Raw genomic sequence first — 23,872 nt, 5'->3', positions numbered from 1 at the left:
CCTACTAAAGTGCCGCTTTGCTACAAAGAGCATGTCCCAGTCAGTGAGGCCACAGTGATTGGCCAGCGGATCCATTACTGGATCCGCTGTGATCAATGTGGGCGCGGTGGAGGTGCGGGCTTCAGAGGCGGTGGGACGCGGCGGAATGTGGTGGAGGTGGTGCGGGCAACATTGGCTGTGGGACGCAGCGAAGCGGGACCCGGCGGAGGTAGCCATAGTGGCAGACAGGGATCAGAGATCCCTGCCTGCCATTCTGCAGAGTTTGGCAGCGGAGCAGTACCAGTTTCAAAAATGGCACCCAGCATAATTTTTTAAATTCAAGATGGCCGCCGTGAGCCAATCACGGCTCACCACATCATTGCCATGCCCCCTCTGGCTGACTTATATAAGTCAGCGCGAGGCAGCGGCGTCAGTCCGACGGTGGAGGAGGTGCAGTGAAGAGCTCCAGAAGATAGAAGATGCCGGAAGTCCTGGATGGGTGGCGGCTATGCAAAATAACTTAACAGCCACCGCCCCCCAGGTAAAGACACCGAAAGCCCTGGGGAGGCATCGGCCATGAAAAAGAACTTAAAGGCCGCCGCCTCCCAGGTGAAGAGGCCGGAAATCCTGGGAAGGCGGCGACCATGCAAAAGAGCTTAAAGGCCACTGCCTCCCAGGTGAACACGCCGGAAGCCCTGGGAAGGCGGAAGCCATGCAAAAGAGCTTAAAGGCCGCTGCCCCCAGGTGAAAACCCTGAGTAATAAATTTTTTTTTTTAAATGTGTGGTGTCATTTATTTTAATATTTTCTTTACAGGTGGACTACAGGTACCAGCGGGACCTTTATGTCAGGCATGCTGGTACCTGTGGTTCTCCTAGTGCGGGCATGCAGGGGCAGGCATGCTGGGACCTGTAGGCCACCTGTGAAGAAAATATTATCCTGCCATGAACCCCGCACCCACCGCCACCAGGTGTGCGGGGCATAGCACTGGACTATCAGCCCAGTGCTGGTTGTTACTTGGGAGGGGGGACTCCAGTTTTATTTCCTGGGGGCCACACTTTCTGAGGAATTCCAGTCCTGGGCTGACTGGCTTGGGGGAGTCTTTAATGTTATGGCAGGGGCACCCCACACTGAGTGTCCCCCTGCTATGGCATTACCCCTCCTGGTTGGTTCAGCCTAGGGCTGGTTTTAGTGATATATGGGGGACTACTTTTTTTTAAATTTCTCTAAGGGGGTGTTTGGTTAGCTGGCAGTGCCTCCCCAGCGTCTGACCTCACCGCACGTCACTGAATAAAACACACTTACATACTCACATGTAATTACAGTACCAACTGTCCCACAGAGCCCCTCAGTCCCCTTGTCAAGTAGAATCCATTATGGATTATAGTGGTGAGAGTCTCTTCTTGTTAAGACCAGTAAAAAGACTATTGCAATAATCTATGCAGGAGATAATGAGAGCATGGATTACAATAGTATATCTATATCTTTAACCCCCTTAAAAAGTAAATAGTGTGGGATTTATACTTACCACTGAAATGTTGACATATTACTTGCTGTGTTACCTGCCTTTCTAAAGGATGAAGGAGTTATGAAATGCTCCAAGGTAACCAGCAACAACACTCATGATTCTGAGTTTTGCATCACAAACTACCTGCACATTAGTAGAGTGGTCAAGGTGACAATATATATGCTTTGTCTGCCCCTAGTTGGTCTCAGCTGTACATGTGTGCAAACGATCACACCCAATACATTGAGCATGGCTACAATGCGATAGAAAGCTGCAATGACTGCATGCCACTGTAACTCCTGGCAAAGTAAGCAGATAGAGGCCTCTTTATGTGGCTGCAAAGCATCGATTACCTTAGTCAGACAGCAGGAGAAGGTGGACTGCTGGATCCCAATAACTGTGTGCAGTGGCAAACGCCGGATTTATATAGGGGGGTTTCCCGAATTAACTTTGCGGTTAACCGCAGACCGCAAAGTTCCCATCATTGGTTACAATGGAGCTGCGCTAAGCTACACTGTAACCAGTGCACTCCTCCTGAGTGACAGTGCAGGAGCGCACAGCCAATCAGGAGAGCGCCATGACATGGTGCCCCTTGATTGGCTGGCGGGACCTTCACTGACAGAAGTCACGGGGGGTCCCGCCATTCGGGGAAAGGGGTTCCATGTGTAAGCATGGAACCCCTTAACTTACGATGATTGGATTTAAGGTTTTTTATTTTAAACAAGTACATGGATTACGTTGAGAAAGAAGAGGACAGATCTACACTGGATTGTTTGTAAGTATAATTTTATTTTTACAGGTAATCCATGGATTCTACTGGACAAGTGGACGTGAATCGCAGCATTGGATGTAGGTAAGTATGTGAGTGTGTAAGTGTGTGTAATTAAAATTGTACTTTCATGGTGTCTGTGTACTTTTTTGTGGGGGTATTTTTTTGTAGTAGAACTACGGGAACTAGCGAGCCCCTTATTTCACTGCATGCTGGTACTTGTGGTTCTCCAAGTACCAGCTTGCGGGGAAGGCTTGCTGGGACTTGTAGTTCTCCTACAAAAAAAAATATTCTATTTTTTACACAAAGGCTATCAGCCTCCCATCATCCGCCCACGGATGGGGGGACAGCCTCAAGCTTCACCCCTGGCCCTTCAGTAAGTGGAGGGGGGACCCCTTGATTTAAGGGGTCTCCACTCCTCCAGGGTAACCCAGCCAGGGGTGACTAGTTGAGGGTGGTAATGCCACGGCCGCAGTGACCTATATAAAAGTGTCCCCCGGCTGTGGCATTATCTCTCTGGCTAGTGGAGTCTGGTGCTGGTTTAAAAAATACGGGGGACCCCTACATCTTTTATCCCCTGCATTTTTTGAACCAGGACCAGACACAGAGCCCAGTGCTGGTTGTTTAAATATGGGGGGACCCTACGCTATTTTTCCCCTGTATTTTTACAACCAGGACCGTCTCAAAGAGCCCGAGGCTGGTTATGCTTAGATGGGGGGACCCCACGCAATTTTTTTCTTTTATTTTTCACACTTTCAGACCCCTACCCACAGATAAGCATGCACGGATCTCACTGATCCGTGCATGCCTGTCAGAATACGGATGAAAAAAGCAGGTCTATTTTAAAACTGCTTTTTTTACGAATTCTGTGATTTATCTGCAGTGTTTGGCTATTGCCGGCAGTGATTGTGAATATGAATTCTTAGTAAATTACCGAGTTGTATAAAATAACAGGTGTGTTTGACCAATGGTGTATTCATACGTAATTGTGAACTCTGCCATTAAAATATATACGAATGCCCTCATCACTGCTGAGATTTATGTTTAGTAAATTCCCGAGATGATCAAACTCGGTCAAAATCGGGACCTTAGTAAATATACCCCCTAGTAACAGTCTTGGACATTAATGTACACATTGGTCTTTTTATACACTGGATACCGTATGAAATACAGTTTTAATATTTATAAATTGTCTCTAGTACATCCTGTATCAAACATATTTAAATAACTTAAACAACTGGTAAGGAAAAGGTTAAACATACCATAATAAATAATGCACAAACATAATAGATCCAGGACTTCACTTTCTAAGAACACATTCTCCCACCTCATGGTAAGGATCCTGTCTCTTCTTACTGACAGCGACTATCTGGTCCTAACACTGATTGAGGGCTCAGATCCACACATACAGCAAACTTGGTAGAAGATGCTACAACTGGGCATGTGCGGCAGCTCTGCTCTGCCCCATACACTGCATGTTGTGGTGACAGCTCTAGCAATCATGTTATATACCATTACTATTGCTGTCATAATTTTAACCACTTGCCAAGAGGAGGGGGGTTTCCGTGCAACCAGAAACTCCCCCTGTGTTTGCCAATGGACTGTCAGTGACAGACTGAAAGCTGCGAATACCCAGAAAGTGCAACACAGCCAGGAGTTTATACATTCCCGAGGCAGAGCTGTCTCAGAGTCTAGGTCCAGTTTGACAAGGTCATACAGATGGAACATGTTGTTAGGATTGAACCAGTACATCTGTATGACCTGGTTATTGGTCAATGTGTTCAGTTTCAAATGCCCCCAAAGAAATGAGACCTCCGCATTACCTGTACAACCTGTGGACCATGTTCAGTTTCATGCACCTGGTTACTTACAGTCTAGGAGCACAGTGTAAGAAATCCCACAGCACCCAGCAGCTCTCAACAGCACATATTCTGCCATTTTGGAATGAGGGAATTGAATAATGTGCTTAGTCCCCTTATAAATGCTTCATAATTGAAGAGTCAGTGATGGATAATGATACACACGTTAAACACACATGCCAAAAGGAGTTCTATTTAAAAGTTATAATTGGATACAAATTGCCTTCTTTTTCAGCTGATTATGCTGCATTTGGAAATATGAATACTTCATAAATTACTGTCTTCTGTCGATGAGTATGAATAAAACCAACTGAGCTTGGTTGATGGTGTATGTTTTCGAACATGTATGTTATCTCGTGGTTTTCAATTTCAAATTCAAAAAACACTGCTGACTTTTGTGCTGAAAAAATTACCAAGATTAATTTTTCATCCGTGATTGCAAACTTAAATAAACACGAATGTTAGTAAATTTACCTTAGAGAGACTACTTTTCTCTAAATCTGTACTACTGTATGTACTCATATTTAATCTCAGGGGAGCAGCTCCAATATTGATTGCTGTTCAGAATCTGTACTTATAAAAAAAAATAATTTTAAGTAAATCCACCTAATCTTTTCCTTTCATGCAGTTGGAGTTGCAACACCAGTGCTCAGGTCTTTTCCTAGTTCCCCTTTCCCTCATATCACTATGGACATAGGTATTTGATATAATTTTTTAGGTTATAGGGATCCTGCTCCCATTAAAACCTGAGACAGCCTTACTGCACCACTATCCACCATCTCTCCAACCACACTGCATATACATGATAGGCTATATTCTTACTGCCACACATGCAAAAATAGTTGTAATATGGAGACCTTTAGGTTTAAATATTCCTCTTCAGCCACTTCCCATTTAATTAAGTGGAGGTTGTGGTCTGAGTATTATTCTAATTTATGGCCAACTTAGAGTACCACCATCAGATCTGTGACTCCACAATGATGCATGGTTTATGGACCAGCTAGTGACATACTGTCAGACCTTGATTGCTATTTATTGCTTTATCTTTCCTTCTGATATTTCTTATGTGTCTGACTTTCTACACTGTAACAGCCCCAAGGCATCTGGATAATTTCCCTTTTCCTTCCTTCCCCTTGTTTATTCCCTTTAGTAATCTATTCCTGATTTTTTTTGTATTTGTTCTTTTTTATTTGTCGATCACTTTATTGCTAATGTGTATTGTATCGTAGCCATGTTTTTTCAAAGCTGCTAATAAAAAATAAACTTAAAACAAAGGCAGGTTGGAGCCCCTTGTACAAATGCACTGTGGTGTAGTTAAGCTGCCCACCCTCCAGTGTGTATTCGGAAAGGGACTTTATCACAAGTGGGAACCCTGTTAGTAATCGATGAAGGGTGTTACTTGTAAAAAATGTGGATAAATTCATGTTCATACAAAATAATATTAAGAAAACATTTGGCTCATATAACAACAAACATAAACTTCATGTGCAATGGTAGATTCCATTGGGGATGAGCTAATATTGTATGATGATGATGATAATACTAACAACAGTGAGGAGGGTGATGATGAGGATAATGATGAATCTTACATGTTCCAAATGTGATGATGAATAACAACACTGTTACTGTAGCTTTTTTAAGCCCATTGATAGCTTGGTTTATGGGTGGCCAAACAAACCAAGCACTTCAGCCACAAAAGTGTCAGTCCCTGTTGTTGAAGCGCTTGGTTTGTAAACCTGTACATGTCCTTTTTAATATACAACATAAGAGTGGGTGGAAGGACCTAAGGAAATTTTCATCTTGCACCACTTGCTTGTTACATAATTAAGTAGGAGGGGGGACGAGACTGATTTGGACTTTGCAGCTATACAGTTTAGTTATTCATTTGTGGCAATGTGTCTTCTCTTTCAACCCTTGTCCGGAATCCTTGGATGTTCACATTATATTCCTTTATTGCCTTTTCTCTTTTCAGGTGATGCAAAACAGATTGTCAAATGCATTAAATTTCAATCAATTAATCAATCAACTAACCAACCAACCAACCAACCAACCAATGATTTATCTGCCTACCTCTACATATAATAGACTTAGTAGTAGTAAGCAAAATGTCAAACTGCAGCAACAAAAGCAAATAAGGTGTTAGCATGCATAAAGTGGGGAATGGAGACAAGGGATGAGAGTGTAATCCTGCCACTGTATAAATCATTGATACAACCATCCTGGAATATTGTGTATAGTTCTGGGCACCTCACTATTAAAAAGATATCTTGGAACTCGAAAAGGTTCAGAGGCAAGCCACAAAACTGGATAAGGGGTTAGAGGCACTAAATTATAAGGAAAGACTTAAAAGTTTAGATTTGTTTACACTGGATAAGAGGTGTTTGAGAAGGTACATTAATAATATTTATAAATACATAAAGGGACAATACAAGGATTTATCAAACAATCTGTTTATCTAAAAAATGCAACATAGGACACGAGGACACCCCTGATGTTAGAAGAAAAAAAATCATACACAATGGAGAAAAGGGTTCTTCACAGTAAGAGCAGTAAGGATTTGGAATTTTCTGCCAGAGAAGGTAGTAATGGTGGATTTAATCAATAAGTTTAAAATGGATTAGATACATTCCTAGCAGAAAGAAATATCCAAAGATATAGCATTTAATTAATATAAAATGTTATAATACAGGTTGAACTCGATAGATATTTGTCTTTTTTCAACCTCAACAACTATGTAACTATGTATACATACTCCACCTCCACTGCCCTGTACTGCCTTGGGGCCTCTTCTTGAATAAAGGTTAAAAAAAAATCGGTGTGGTCATATTTTTTATAAAATTGCAATCCTGTCTTCCAGTGGTGTGCCACAATGTGCTGTATTCTTTTAAAGTAATTGCCATATGCATGTGCTGCTGCTCTGTTGTTTCATTTAGCCAGCCAGCCTTTGGCAAATATTTTTAAATTATATTTTGAGATGTGTGGTGGTCAAAATTGACTGTAAATACTGGAAATTTATGTTATTGGGGTTAATAATTATGTAGGAACAAAAATAGGCCCAAATTACATGATTTTTAGTTAACACTTGATGGTGGTTTTGCCAAAAACCAAAAAAAAACTCCAAAACACTGAAGGTAGTTTGGGAAAACCCAAGACACGAGGGTAAGCCCACATCTCCATTGGAAAGGCACTCTTTGAAGTTACTCAATGGAATGATCTCTAAATGAGGGTGTATGAGAACATTTCTACATTATGATATTATGTACACTGCTCAAAAAAATAAAGGGAACACTTAAACAACACAATCACACTTCTGTGAAAACAAACTGTCCACTTAGGAAGCAACACTGATTGACAATCAATTTCACATGCTGTTGTGCAAATGGAATAGACAACAGGTGGAAATTACAGGCAATTAGCAAGACACCCCCAATAAAGGAGTTGTTCTGCAGGTGGTGACCACAGACCACTTCTCAGCTCCTATGCTTTCTGGCTGATGTTTTGGTCACTTTTGAAAGCTGGTGGCGCATTCACTCTAGTGGTAGCATGAGACGGAGTCTACAACCCACACAAGTGGCTCAGGTAGTGCAGCTCATCCAGAATGGCACATCAATGCGAGCTGTGGCAAGAAGGTTTGCTGTGTCTGTCAGCGTAGTGTCCAGAGCATGGAGGCGCTACCAGGAGACAGGCCAGTACATCAGGAGATGTGGAGGAGGCCGTAGGAGGGCAACAACCCAGCAGCAGGACCGCTACCTCTGCCTTTGTGCAAGGAGGAACAGGAGGAGCACTGCCAGAGCCCTGCAAAATGACCTCCAGCAAGCCACAAATGTGCATGTGTCTACTCAAATAATCAGAAACAGACTCCATGAGGGTGGTATGAGGGCCCGACGTCCACAGGTGGGGGTTGTGCTTACAGCCCAACACCGTACAGGACGTTTGGCATTTGCCAGAGAACATCAAGATTGGCAAGTTCGACACTGGCGCCCTGTGCTCTTTACAGATGAAAGCAGGTTCTCACTGAGCACATGTGACAGACGTGACAGAGTCTGGAGACGCCAAGGAGAATGTTCTGCTGCCTGCAACATCCTCCAGCATGACTGGTTTGGCAGTGGGTCAATAATGGTGTGGGGTGGCATTTCTTTGGGGGGCCACACAGCCCTCCATGTGCTCGCCAGAGGTAGCCTGACTGCCATTAGGTACCGAGATGAGATCCTCAGACCCCTTGTGAGACCATATGCTGGTGCGGTTTGCCCTGGGTTCCTCCTAATGCAAGAAAATGCTAGACCTCATGTGGCTGGAGTATGTCAGCAGTTCCTGCAAGACGAAGGCATTGATGCTATGGACTGGCCCACCCATTCCCAAGACCTGAATCCAATTGAGCACATCTGGGACATCATATCTCGCTCCATCCACCAACGCCACATTGCACCACAGACTGTCCAGGAGTTGGCAGATGCTTTAGTCCAGTTCTGGGGGGAGAACCCACAGGAGACCATCCGCCACCTCATCAGGAGCATGCCCAGGCATTGTAGAGAGGTCATACAGGCACGTGGAGTCCACACACACAACTGAGCCTCATTTTGACTTGTTTTAAGGACATTACATCAAAGTTGGATCAGCCTGTAGTGTGTTTTTTCACTTTAATTTTGAGTGTGACTCCAAATCCAGACCTCCATGGGTTAATAAATTTGATTTCCATTGATACTTTTTGTGTGATTTTGTTGTCAGCACATTCAACTATGTAAAGAACAAAGTATTTAATAAGAATATTTCATTCATTCAGATCTAGGATGTGTTATTTTAGTGTTCCCTTTATTTTTTTGAGCAGTGTATAATATGTATTTAAGCAAACCATAACTCAGTGATAATGTTATCCAAAAGTTTTTTCTTGAAACAATTATATGATGAAATTACTTTAAATATTGACATTTAGGGTGGTATCCTATAAGCAGCGGTACTTTCCAGCTGCTAATAGGATCGCTGGGGGCAATCCCATTAGCCCCGATGTCAGCATAATTTTCTTCCGATGCCACCACTTATTGGGGATCATGCTTTGGGTGCCTCAGGCACCCAAAACATAATCTGCAATATCGGGCCACCGGAGCCGCCAAAAAACATGGGATTGGGGTCTTATCCCCGATCTCACGTGTTATCATACAATCGCAGGTCCAATTTCGTCCGATACAAAAACAGCTTCTAACTGGATGCCACAATAATGACCATCAGTTGTTAAACGTGATGTCCGTCCATTTTTATTGTCCAAAAGTGCTTTGCAGCTAATACATTAGGATACCACCTTTAGGGCCAAATATACTAAGCCTTGAAAAGTGATACATTTCACATTGATAAAGTGCCAACCAATTAGCTCCTAACTGCCATTTTTCAAACCAAGCCTGTAACATGATGGCAGTTAGAAGCTCATTGGCTAGTACTTTATCACTGTGAAATGTATCACTTTTCAAGGCTTTGTACATCTCCCCCTTAGTGTCCTGCTTTAAATAAAATGTTAGGCAAAATAAATGCATTTCTGTTTTCTATGATACAAAAAGTGAAAAGGCAAGTTCTCAATATCTGTTTCTCTAAAATGTAAAAACATAATGAAAGTATATTTTTGTTAATTACAAAATCTTTTTTTTTAATTGTCATGTAATATGTATATTGAGCAAGCATGCCATATATGCCAATGTACCATAATTGAATTCAATACTTACGTATTAAAAAAAATTGTTTAAGAGGAAAGGTTTTTCTTTTTTAGGCATTAGGATTTAGGATTTATGGCCCTCATTCCGAGTTGTTCGCTCGCTAGCTGCTTTTAGCAGCATTGCAAACGCTAGGCTGCCGCCCTCTGGGAGTGTATCTTAGCTTAGCAGAATAGCGAACGATAGATTAGCAGAACTGCTACTAAATAATTCCCTGCAGTTTCTGAGTAGCTCCAGACCTACTCCTAGACTGCGATCACCTCAGTCCGTTTAGCTCCTGGTTTGATGTAACAAACATGCCCTGCGTTCGGTCAGCCACTCCTGTGTTTTTACCTGGCACGCCTGCGTTTTTTAGCACACTCCCTGAAAACGTCCAGTTTCCACCCAGAAACACCCACTTCCTGTCAATCACACTACGATCGCTCGACCGATGAAAAAACGTTGCTCGAGCTTGTGTAAATCTACAAAGTTTTGTATGAAAGTACTTAGCGCATGCGCATGCGCATTTTTGCCATTTTTTCACTTAATTGCTGCACTGCGAAAATCAGCAGCGAGCAATCAACTCGGAATGACCACCTATATTTTCCCTAATCTTGGGATATATTTTCCACTACTGCTACTACTCACAAATGTCACAATTCAAGGTGTCTGTGTTTTGTTTTCATTTGTTTGTGATTTTGTGCATGTGGCAGAATATGCTTGCTCCTTTCTTTCTTGAAATCATGTGTGCTGTAAAGTAGAGCTTGCACTTAAAGTACCAAATGACAGCACTTTCAATAACAAACCATTCATCTTCTAAGTTCCCCATCAAGATGGTTTCCTTCAGTGATATAAATGACTGTGTCACAGAAGCACTTTTAGTGTTGGATCTCTAAATTAAACCTGTTTAACCAAATAACCTTATTTATAATTGAGAAGATAGCCAATATAAATATAACATATTTTATTAATACTTCAATTAGAAATCCAAAGGGAGTGACACAATTGAGCATTATTGAGATTAAGGTATTTAAATTGTGTTTTCGGTTCCATGACATCTTCATGGTTTAATGATTGCATTAGTACAAGTAAACACACTGCCATTTGTATTGTTAACACTCATTAATCCATTTTCTCATTCTAGGAAGCTGGTTTATTGCACTTCATGAAATATTAAGAACATTATGGTTCAGCACAGTGCTGCTTCTTTTCATTTCCTGTTAGCTTGGACAGACATTTTATAAGTTAGCAGATTTTTTAATATCCAGTTAAGTAATGATGTGCACCAGAGATACTGGTTAACAAGTCCCAAGAGTTTCCAGGAATTAGTTGTGTGTGTTGCTTAGGTGTTTCTTCATCTTTTCTAAATGTGATACTAATAAAAGTTCATTATTAAAATGTAGATATCAAGGTGGTTAGTAGTGCCATTAATTTGAAATATTAATTCTTCAAATGTGTCCTCATTTAACTATGCTTCTCGCTGGACCTACTCCTGGTTTATTTGTGATTTTCTAATTGCTATACATCTTGTGAAAAGGTTTCACATGCTATTACAATAGCGTTCTATAGAAAAATAGCTTCTACCACCTTGTCACAGATATTACTCCATGGTGAATTATGTTAGCCAGAAAGATAGTAAAATTAAATGTGTATAATCCTTAATATCACATTATTCTTAGCATTATTTAACATAACATTACAGTTACTCTAGCAGTAAAGTACATTTCTGAATATGACTGGGGGCACGTGACCCTTTAATCCTGCTCTGGAAATTAAATATATTGTTCCAAAGTAATTTGTGTTTTACCCCAGACATGAACACAGGCAAAATATTGGATAATACTGTATGCTGTACAACACCACCAATACATCCAGAGTAGCCTGGATTTGCTAATTGTATGCCAACACACTGCTATCTAGTCCAGTTATTTTGTTTTGGACATGTTGTTGATGATCATTGCTGTTCCTTACCACTTCTCTCTATGGCCCTCATTCCGAGTTGTTCACTCGCTAGCTGCTTTTAGCAGCATTGCACACGCTAAGCCGCCGCCCTCTGGGAGTGTATCTTAGCTTAGCAGAATTGCGAACGAAAGATTAGCAGAATTGCGAATAGAAAATTCTTAGCAGTTTCTGAGTAGCTCCAGACCTACTCAGCCATTGCGATCAGTTCAGTCAGTTTCGTTCCTGGTTTGACGTCACAAACACACCCAGCGTTCACCCAGACACTCCCCCATTTCTTCAGACACTCCCGCGTTTTTCCCAGAAACGCCAGCGTTTTTTCGCACATACCCAGAAAACGGCAAGTTTCCGCCCAGAAACACCCACTTCCTGTCAATCACAGTACGATCACCAGAACGATGAAAAATCCTCGTTATGCCATGAGTAAAATACCTAACTTTTGTGTAAAATAACTAAGCGCATGCGCTCTGCGAATCTTGTGCATGCGTAGTAAGCGACTAATCGCAATATAGCGAAAATCGGCAACGAGCGAACAACTCGGAATGACCCCCTATATACTGTATTATGCATAATTGTTATTCAGTATTCAGTAAGCAGCGCTGCTATTTTGCCTGTTTTTCCCAGGACCCTGGGATCCTGGGATTTAGGACAAAAATTTGCCGGGAATCAATCTCGGGACTGGAAGCTCCAATCCTGAGAATTTCGGGTTTAGCCAGCCCCTTCATATCTTCTTAGCCGGGCAGCATTGAGTGTCCTCATGAGGCTGAAATACTGCCCGGCCCCCCCTGTCTTGGCTGTGTGCCCTGCACAGTGTGAAATGAAGTCAGAGGTAAAGCTGCGCAGCCAGCCGCCCGCTGCCTGCCACTCGGATCTCATCGCCTGCACTGCCCTACTCCTCACCCCCCCCACACACCCTATCAGATGAGGGTGAGTTATGTGGCTAAGCAGCAGTGGGGGGGAGGTTGCATTGAAAAGAAACCATTCCCGGGAATCCTGGGATTGATAATTTTTCAAAAATTGCCTGGTATTGGCCACCCTAGTCTTGAAGCTCCGGTTAAATTTATAGACAGAATTAAAACAATTGTGGCACAGTTACAGTTTACACATTTATTTATTATTGTCAGGCTGCCTATTTTTTATTTCTATTGTTCATGCGGTAGCATTCTAGCGGTTTTTGTTCTCCTGCTTTGGAGTGTTACTATAAGTGCTTGTGTGGTGTTGGCTGTCATTTTCGCTGATGTTTCCATGGGGCCTTTTATGTTTGCTAACTGGAGCTGCATCTATTACTGTGTTTTCAGCCTTGCTTTTTGCAATGTCAGGGCGTGTGCCGTGGAACATTTATCTGTATGTTACAGTTTTAGCATGTGCAGCACTTGGATCAGTTGTTGGGTTTCTCTTTGTATGTCTTGTGACACATTAATCTATTCAATGTAATTGACTACCACTTAGTTAGAAGCACACCCTAAGAATCGGGGCTGCTATCTATGCATTACCTCTCCTAATATGTACTCATTTGTGGTTTTACAAGCTCAGCCTAATGATGTTGGACAACCTGCTGCTTCCCATGCATGATGACCTGAGGCTCAAGCTCCTGTTGCCATGTAGACAAAAATGTAAAATTCCCCATTACCTTGACACATTTTTTTTCACAGTTGCTGAAGTATGTGGGAAGTTCTTAAGGTCACATCACTGGTAGCAGCTGAGCTTTTGGGGAATCCTGTGTTTTTATTTGCTCACTGGGGTGAGCAGACTTGGATATACACATATTTTTCAATTTATGGGAAATTGCACGGACCAGATTGGTTGGGAGGGTACACGCTTTGTGATGTGATTTGGTATTTCACCATGACTCTTGTCATACTGACATTGTTTTCCTGATGGGGCATCACATTTATCCATGATTTTGCCAATTTCTATTGATTGGAGGCAGTTGTCGGTAGTTTATCATGGTTAAATCCACTTTTGAAACAATCTTTTGTTTCAGGCAGTCGAGATGCATTTTGACAGTTGATGGTCTATCTGTTTTATTTGCATAGTCCTGCAGGAAAACAGTGGAGCAATTCAACCACATTCTCATCACTTTACACTTGGCTATCATGCATTCATTCACACTGATTGAATGAAGCTGCTGAAGCGGTCTGAAGCAGGAATTTTGAAGAACCACATTAGTGACTTTGTTAATGTAGTGAATTTGCTTTTTTGAGTAACATTTCTTATTAGGCCAGATTTTGTGTTTTATGTTTTTTATGTTTTTTAATCTGTTTTGTTTCCATTGTTATTGTTGTTAGTTGTATTATTATTGTTTTTAAATTATTTGTATATGGTTACAAGAAATGTATTATATTAATTAACATAAGTTATGTACATTAATTTTACAAACTGTACTATATTGTCAATCATACAGATACTATACATTCTGTTTTAGTTTCAGCAACTTCTGTGCTATAGTAGGACAGAGAATGTGTGAACAGTGACTCATTAGTCAGACTAATTAGCCTTTACGTATACTGCTAAATGACATGGATGAAGTGATCGAGCAATAATAATGCATAGATGTAAAGATATGCTCATATGTTCATTAAAAAATAATGACATATGGAGAGATACATTTCCAACAAATTTACTTTGTAAGTTGTACATTTTCCATTGCACAATAGCATGTAATGTCATTTTTATAGCAATAAAACATACTGCATAACAAGCCACTATGGTATAGAAGAAAACAATGCACACTCAGGTTATTATGTCATTTGTGTGGCAATAGCACATATTGCATGACAATGCCAACCAAGAGGAAAATCTCATTTTTATTTAAAAAAAATATAATAATAATAATAATAATAATAATAATAATAATAACATTGTTGTATCTAAATCCTACTAAGTCTAAATCCTATATATTAAGAGATAAATGTATTAAATGTTGGGTTGGCTGGCATTTAATCCCCAGATCCTGTAGGGAGCCCAACAGAAATGACAGGTTACAAGTGGTCATCTTATATAAATCAGAGGAAGGTATCAGGATCCTGGCGCTTGAAATACCGGCAGTCAGAATACCGACAGCGGCATCCTGACGCTCAGGATCCTGACTCCTACTAGGTAAGTATGCTACCCTTAATCCCTAACTTCACTAACCCTAACCCTCCATTCCCACAGCCTGACCCTAACACCCCTCCACAGCCTATACCTAACCCACCCTGGTGGTGTCTAACCCTAAACCCCCCTCTCCTCAGCCAAAACGTAGCTCTCCCTCCCCCGGAACCTAATCCTAACCCCCCCCCGTTAGTGCCTAACAACAGCATCAGACTGTCAATAACTAACAGTCTGATGCCGTAGTGTAACCGACATAACAGACTTGTACTGTACAGGTCCGGTGCATGCACAAAGCACCAAACACAGTACTTTATGTCATACAGTATGACGCTACTATATCCACATGAATGAGGGCCTATATGAGCTAGGATTGAAACAGAACTAAAGACGCTAAGAAATTGATTTCTGCTTGTGAGTCGACACTGATCCATCAATGCCGACTGTGATGATGACTGTGGTGACTGCTACAAGTACCAGAGTGCCCATTTGATATTGCAAGGATTCCTCTTGGAGTGCTAACCCTGAATCTTGAATGAACAATCTTCAGTTCAATTAATGGTTTATTAATACATCTTTCCAGTGATAAGGAGTTCATATGTATTAATCAATTAACAGTAACTCTATATTATCCTACTGTAATAACTGCAGTAATGGGATAAATTGAATTCTGTCCGTTGTTCTGGAGTTCATCTATATTATATTTATGTTTGGTATACAGTTTGAGTATCCCATATCCAAAATGCTTAGGACCAGAAGTATTTTGGATATCGGATTTTTCCGTATTTTGGAATAATTGCATACCATAATGAGTTATCATGGCGATGGGACCCAAGTCTAAGCACAGAATACATTTATGTTTTATATACACCTTATACACACAGCCAATATTTTTAATAACTTTGTGCATTAAACAAAATTTGTGTACATACACACAATTCATTTATGTTTCATATAAACCTTATACACAGCCCGAAGGTAATGTAATACAATAGTGTTAATAACTTTGTGTATTAATCAAAGTTTGTGTACATTGAGCCATCAGAAAACAAAGGTTTCACTATCTCAGTCTCACTCAAAAAATTCCATATTTTGGAATATTCCGTATTTTGGAATATTTGGATATGGGATACTCAACCTGTAGTACAATTTTTATATGTCCACTAATTGCTTATTAAAGTGGTTGTATTATTTATTTATTTATTTATTTATATATTTATTTTAATAAATATTAATGTTGTACATCTTTGAATTGAGGTTTTAATGTTTGCACTCTTTGGTTGCTTCTATTTTTTTATAGACACTATTAAACTATGTTTCAGAGAAAGGATAGAGAGATTTTGGAGTCTTTTGGTATGAAAAGATGATTGCTGTAAGTTGTGTTGTCATGTTATCTGTTGATTTATTTAAAAAAATATTCTATTTTTTGTCACTTTTGTGATTATTATTTGTCTTGTGTTTTTTTTCTGTATTTGTGGTATTATTGTGTAGAGAGTAGTGTTAGTGTTACTGAAGATTCTCTTTATGTGTTTGTTTGTCTTGTATTTCTTATGTGGTTTGTGCTAGTATGGATCAGTAGTGGCTCCTACCTTTTGTTGGAGAGGTGAGAGCTGGCTCCCTGGCCAGCCAGGTCCCGGCACCTGCGCAATATATCTGGCAGGTGCCAGGATTTGCGCAAGCGCACAAGTTGCAGCTTGAGTGTGCATGCGCATACCCCCAATTTCTATGGGCTGCAGAGGCAGATGCCCATAGAAGCCAGGAAGGGCTGATAATGAGGTGGGGAGTAGATTCCTACAGGAAGCCAGCTCTCTGCTGATTGCAGCCCTGTCTGGTAGTCCCAGAGGTAGGAAGCACCTCCTAATGGGACTGCCTGTCCTGCGGGTGACTGGCAGGTAGGGCTTACATTAGGAAGTTGCTGCCAGTCACAGTGTAGCCAATGCAATCATGGACAACATCTGGCTTCACTGATTGTGAGCTGGGTAGTGGATTTCGGTATCCGTTTGGATGGTCGACCATGTTATTGTCGACAGTCATTAGGTTGACCACTATTGGTCGACATTGACATAGTCGACATGGACACATGCTCGACACATTAAAAGGTCGACATGAGTTTTTATTTTTTTTTCTTTTGTGGAATTTTTCCATACTTTACAATCCACGTGGACTACGATTGGGAATGGTAATCTGTGCCGAGCGCAGCGGCAGTGGAGCGAGGCACCTTGCCCAACGCAGTGCACTAATTGGGGTTCCCCGTCACTTTAAGCAAAAAATTATACCAAAAAAGTTTTTAAAAATAACGTCGACCATTTCATGTGTCGACCATTTTCACGTGTCGACCATTTGTCCATGTTGACCATGCCAATGTCAACCAATAGTGGTCGACCTAATGACTGTCGACCATAACATGGTCGACCATTCATACTGCAGTCCTGCAGCCAATAGGTTCAATCCACCACTGATATGGAGGAGGAAATGCAAATAAATAGTGAGGATAATAGGGAGCCTAAGCCAGAGAGGTAGTGCAGAGGGTAAGATTTGGAGTATGAGGAGGCGGAAAGTCAGCCCAACAAGACTAAAGCTGGGAGGAATTTCAGGTTCAGCTTTGAAGAGAATCTGGCCTTGATAAATGCTGTTGTGTAAAATTATGATGTGCTGTATGTGCTTGTACTTGCAGCAAGAAACATGGGATATTGGATGTGCATGTGGGCCACAAATGCTGGAAAGCTAAATTGTTACACTGCAATTTAGGTTTCAGATTGAAAATGAAATATCTTTGCAGATTTTAGATCTGCCCCTCCAGCCCCCTCCCCCAGAGTGCATCATAGTTTCACCAAAGTGAACAGTTACTTACTCTTTTTTACTTTATTCCCAACTCAGAATCAGGTCCTATGTTAAACAATCAAAGGTCCATCATACTGTCTATTGCCATCTAAAGTCATTTTCTTCTGCACATTTTCATCGTATTTGTCTTTAGTAAATCTCCAATGTTAAATCCGAAAGAAAATCAGAGAAAAAACTAAAACTGACACTCAGTAAATATACCCCTAAGTGTGATGATGGTGGGATTCACTCAAAGTTAAACATACTGTAAGTTCAACTGCATCACAAAATGCACTTAGCTTTCTGTGCACACATAAAAAGGGTGTGGTATGAAAGATAGACAGTGTCAAGTTAGTGAATAGACACCATATGTTAGACAGACATTAGGTCGACAGGGTCAAAAGGTCGACATGGCCAAAAGGTCAACATGAAAAGGGTAGACAGTACAAAAGGTCGACATGGTCAAATGGTCAACAGGGTCAAAAGGTCGACATGAAAATGGTCGACATGAAAAAAAGATAGACACCATGTTTTTTGCATTTTTGTGGTTTGTGTGGATAGTTTTGTCATCTGGGACCCCCAATTGTAGAAAGCCATACCCTTGCGTGGCTTGCTTCACTCGCCACGCTTCAGGCTCAATGGCTCGCTGCACTCGCCACAAGGTTTATAACCAACTCTATGCTGACATGGATAAAGAAGGTATGAAATATTCCGAAAACATGTTAAATTTAAAAAAAAAAACATTTGTCTATCTTTTTATGTCGACCATTTTCATGTTGACATTTTGATCCTGTCGTCCTTTTGACCCTGTCGACCTTTTGTACTGTTTACCTTTTCCGTGTCGACCTTTTGACCCTGTCGACCTAATGTCTGTCTAACATATGGTGTCTATCTATTGACTGTCTAACTAGACGCTGTCTATCTATCAACCGGATACCCATAAAAATGCTGCCATCCTTAGAGTGTAATGTTACCCCTTTATGACACAATGCATGTTTCCGGTAGATCCCAGTTATGACACTGGTAAAGTAGACAAATAAGGCCCTAAGTAACACCAAAAAAATATGGTTTAGTCCTTTAGCCCCAATGGCCATCCTTATGCACAATGATATGCTAGTATTGTAGCTCGTACAACCATTGTGATTAATTTTAATCAATACTTTGATACTCAAGCAACTCCAGACACCGTTTGCATAATTATTTTGCCAAAATTCAATTGATAAAGTATGTTGTTTTACTTGTAAAGTGGGATGCTCCCCTTGTGGCAATTTTTCTGGGTGAAGTAATCTTAAAAACTCACAGCAACCAGTGCTGCTATCTACCGGAAAATGTTCACAGTACTTTCATATATTTAAATGGACATTGGGATTTGAATGGCAACTGTCATGACAATACAGTCTATGCAATACATTTTTTAATAATGTCCATTTAAATGGACAAGGAGTCATAAATGGTTACTTGAACTTACAGCATATTTCACCTGGAGAGTCAGAATAATGGAGTACACATAAAATTTCCGTGCAGACTTTTTCTTCAACACATGCTTTTTTAAGTAATTGCAACTACTGTGCCTTTACAGTGAAATACCACTAAAATTTCACTGTGACTTTTATGTTTATTCACTTCTTAATGTCTACTAATCTTGAATAATAAATAACTGAACATATTAGGTGCCTTTTTTTCTCTCATAGAAACCAATGTCAGCTACTTTGGGTGTGGATCATTTGGTCGACCATAACTAGGTCGATCACCATTGGTCGAGATGCACTAGGTTGACACAGGAAAAAGGTTGACATGAACTAAATGTCGACATGGAAAATGTTTGACACAGGAAAAGGTCAACATGAGTGTGTATATATTTTTTGGTGTCATTTACTTTGTAATATCAGTGGAAACACCAGTTAGTGCATTACATCCTCTGTGTTCATCATGTTGCGGCAGTTAGGTGAGGTTACTATTCCCAATCATAGTCCACGTGGAGCTTAAAGTATGAAAAAGTTGCCATGTTGACCTGTTGTCAATGTTGACCTTTGAACCTTGTCAATCTAATGCATGTTGACGAATAGTGATCAACCTATTGAATGTCAACCTAAGTGTGGTCAACCTAACAACTGTATAGCTACTATTTCAATGATCTTATGATCTTAATGGTATGCATTCAGGATCCTTGCTGTCGGGATCCCGAGAGCTGTACTACCAACTCCTGCCAGAATACCGACGCTGGCATCCAGAAGAGATCAGGATCCTGACGATGATATCCCAAGAGTCGGGATCCTGAAGATACGTATGCACTGCCAGGTTAGGATTAAGCTGCAGGAGGGGGGTTAGGTTTAGGCACACTCCGGGGGTGGTTAGGGTTAGGCTGTGGGGTGAGGGAAGTTGGGGTTAGGCTGCAGAGATGGGGGGGTTAGGGTAAGGCACCACCGGGGGGAGTGTAAAGTTGCATCTTGCAATACTGATGCATGGACTCGCTGGTCGGTATCGAAAGAAAAGGTAGACTGTGCAGGTAAGTCAATCTTGACTATTTTGTGTACAATCTAGTACATAGTATAGTGAAAATTGACAAAAACTTAAGTACAGATAGTCATCAGCATCGGTGACTCAGGACTCCGGGGAGTTCAGGGGAATCACAAAGTCAAAATCGGAGACAGTCAATATCTCACCATGTGTATGCACCTTAAGGGTTAGGCACTAAGGGGGAGGGTTAGGTTTAGGCTGCAGGGGGAGGGTTAGGTATAGCCACCACTGGGTGGAGGTTAGGGTTAGGCACCAATAGGATAGCTTAGGGTTAGACTGCGAACAGGAAGGGTTAGGGGTAGGGGAGGATGGTTAGGGCACCCTGTGAACCCTTATAAACATTGCCGCAATTGGGATGCCGGCATCAGTATACTGACCACCGACATTCCTACTGCTGGCTTTTCATACTGATCCCAGCTAAACAATACTGTAGCTTGCAAACTAACAAAACTATATTTGCTTCAATTAAAAATACAGACATACTTGACAGCAACTTATAATAAATAGGAGTTTATTCAGCATATGTTACACTCCATTAATTACTTAAACTGTGGTCATGATTGCATAAAATATCCTATGGGAATGTAATAATTTTTCTTGCCAGTACTAATTCATAAAAAAACGTCGAGTTACAATTTCTTTATTTTACATCTTACTCATTCACAAATACTGTACTGTATATAGTACTTAAACTACATTTGATTAAACAACATTCTAGTACATTCCATTTGTATTTCACATTCATGCCACCAGGTGGATCGCTTTGGTTGTTTTGCAGATTTGTGTTACTGCACAAATCAGTAAACCAAAGTACACAGATACAGTTGTGATGCTATACAGTACAGTATGTCTTTTTTATTTTGAAAGAAAATAAATCCTCTTTAAATTAGTGTTATTTCACATAAATATTTAGCATTTTGTCTTTTGTCTTAACTATGTTTTGCATAAGAAATTAGAAAATAATGTTAGAAGTTTAAGCATTCAAAATCGACACATTTGTCTACTATTCATGGGAAAATGTTATATTGGCAAAATGAGCTAGAGGATATTACATGTTTACATAGAGCACTTAGTAAAAACCACAAACTGTATTAACTACTGTTCATTGTATAAATTGTTTATGTGGGTTATGTTATGGTGCTCATACACTTATGAGATTATCGGTACTATCCTTCGATTTTGACCACATCTGTGAGAGAAATTGAAGGATTCTATGCACATTTTAGTACCTTTTGACGCAATGCGCGGGCACGCCGATCGAATATCGCGTCTCAAGATATTATTTGCTGCACATAATATTTATCGAATCGCAGTGCGATCACGTGTTTATAGAAACACATGCTATATATCGCACTGCGATGTGCGATGGGCACCCGCCGGGAGTGTCCAGAGGCTGCAACCACTCGGCGGTGACGTGCCCATCACGTGATTAGATTACCATGCGATCTATCGCATGATCGCATGGTAATCTTTTTGGAAGTTCAGGTGCGATTTCTTCACACCTGAACTGCCAGTGCGATGCCCCACGATGTCGCATCCGGGGGCATCACACTGGCAGTTCAGGTGTGAAGAACATATTTAAAACATGCAAAACAGCCTAAATAATTTAGAAGCCAAAGTTGGCGGCTGAGTGCCATGGGTAATAGTGCAGTTAATCATACAAAGCACCTACGGTGAATAATTTTAACATATACTTGCTGCTCACAACCAGCATAGTAAATAGCCCAAATAAACGTTTGGCTGTATGATTAGAGGGTAAGGACAATCAAAAACGGGGAAGGGGGGAGGGATACTTATTTAGCTGTGCGCCTCCCCGTCCCGTCAAGTGCCGCTGAACCGCCTAAGTCCGTGCGGTATGTAGACTGGGCGTCTCGCCCGGTCTCCTCTCCTCTGTCGCTGGTCTGAGGCCGGTCACGTGAGAGCGCTCTCCATGACCCTTAATCACGTACGTACGTACGTACGTTGTCATCAACCCCTGTTGACCATATGATTTAACCTCCGCATACCCATGTGTTTGGGCTGCCAATCGGTGCAATGATGGTCAACAAAATATTCTAAATAGGGGTAATGTATTTAGCTAAACTGGCACAATAACACACATCTCTCACATAACAGCTGCACTCGCTGCTCTTTTCCATACGTCACCTACTACCATACCACACTGGATATGCCCAACCCCGTCTGATCTTGGAGGCAATACAGTGTTGGGCCTGGTTAGTACTTCAGTGGGAGACCACTTAGGAATACCAGGTGTTGTAGGTTTCTAGTGGAACTCAATTGGTGATTGCACTGACTCCACGGAAGGATGGGCATATGCTTGCCAGATACTGAATTACCACAGTAGTAATCCATCAACATGTTCGCAGACTTAACCTTATGTGTGGCTTAGAAAGTTTAAAGCCATTCAATTATTAATTGGGTATCTTTTGTTTTTCTACTTTCCTTGTAATTTCAATTTGTGTACCTAGCTTTTTATATATATAGACTATTAAAAGTTACGTTTTAATTATCCCATTGTTACATCACTACCCATATAGACATCAATAATTGCAAGCTACTCTCCGGGAGTGAGTGCTCCCAACCAAGGTCACTTTTTTCTTGTCTTTCTTTCTATTATCAAATACGTTTGGACCTTTGGGAGCACCGCTGACAATCACCATTTTTTCTACCCATAGATATTTATTCTTATTGGCAGAAGGTGATCTATCTCAGACTATTGTCTAACCCGTCAGTTTTTCTCGGAGACAACATTTTATTTATTATTTTTCATTATAATCCATTTTGATCCTGTGCGGCATTCCCAACCTAACCCCCTTCTATATGTGAGTAAATCTAAGCTGTACTGTATCTGTTTCATGAGCAGCTATGCAAAACATTCTCAGCTGTGAAAACCCCTTGAATATTAGAAGCAAAAGTTACATCATGAACCGCAAAATATTTTTGGAAGAGTTCAGGCTAGGGGGCCCTACACTTTACACATTAGATCTATACACTTAATCCCATCAGCCATTGATTGCACTCTCCAACTTGCCAACAGTTACCTGGAACTCATCCACAGAATTCTCACAGGACCATTTTTTTATAAGAAGTGGAAAAATGTCAGTAGCAAGAAGAGTCAAATGTATAAAAGCATTTCAGATGAGGTGTGTACACCCTTGGTGTTGTTCTAGGACAATTGATCAGCAGAACATATTGAATGTTTGTGACAATATTTACAACGTTCTTATTGTCAGAGGACCTCACATTTACATATATATCTTACAGAGCACATAAAATGTAATTTGTTGTGTTCATTAACTGATCACTAATTAAGTGTGGCAGCAAACCTACTTTATACTGTTTTTGGCCTTGGTGATTCTATGATCATCACCCCCACCCTTCAATGTCTTATTTTGGACTCAGTAAGTATCCAATGTTGTATTCAACATTGTTCAGCTTATAAAAATGTAAATGATGGGAGAAACTATAAAAAAAAAAAAAAAGAATAGAATGGAGAAAGACCTTAACCCAAAATAGTATTTTCACGGGGAAAAGATGTGTGCAGGATCTAATGCAAGAGTCACAGAAGAGTACACAAAAGAAAATCATCTGGCAAAACAGTATGGAATCCATATCTGATCTCTTTATATTATTTCCTAATAAAATTCTTTCTTCTCCACATTTTCATAGACATTGAACATCTGCTTAGGGAAGAAGAT

The 23,872-nt window shown here is 40.8% G+C and overlaps 1 pseudogene; it reads left to right on the top strand.

Annotated features, from left to right (window-relative positions):
• Nucleotides 1-22,317: 22,317 nt before the first annotated feature.
• Nucleotides 22,318-22,436, top strand: LOC135053797 (5S ribosomal RNA; annotated as a pseudogene).
• Nucleotides 22,437-23,872: the final 1,436 nt, after the last annotated feature.

This window comes from Pseudophryne corroboree, chromosome 2 (assembly GCF_028390025.1).
Source record: "Pseudophryne corroboree isolate aPseCor3 chromosome 2, aPseCor3.hap2, whole genome shotgun sequence".
NCBI lineage: Eukaryota > Metazoa > Chordata > Amphibia > Anura > Myobatrachidae > Pseudophryne > Pseudophryne corroboree.
This window is presented reverse-complemented; position numbering and strand designations above follow the sequence as displayed.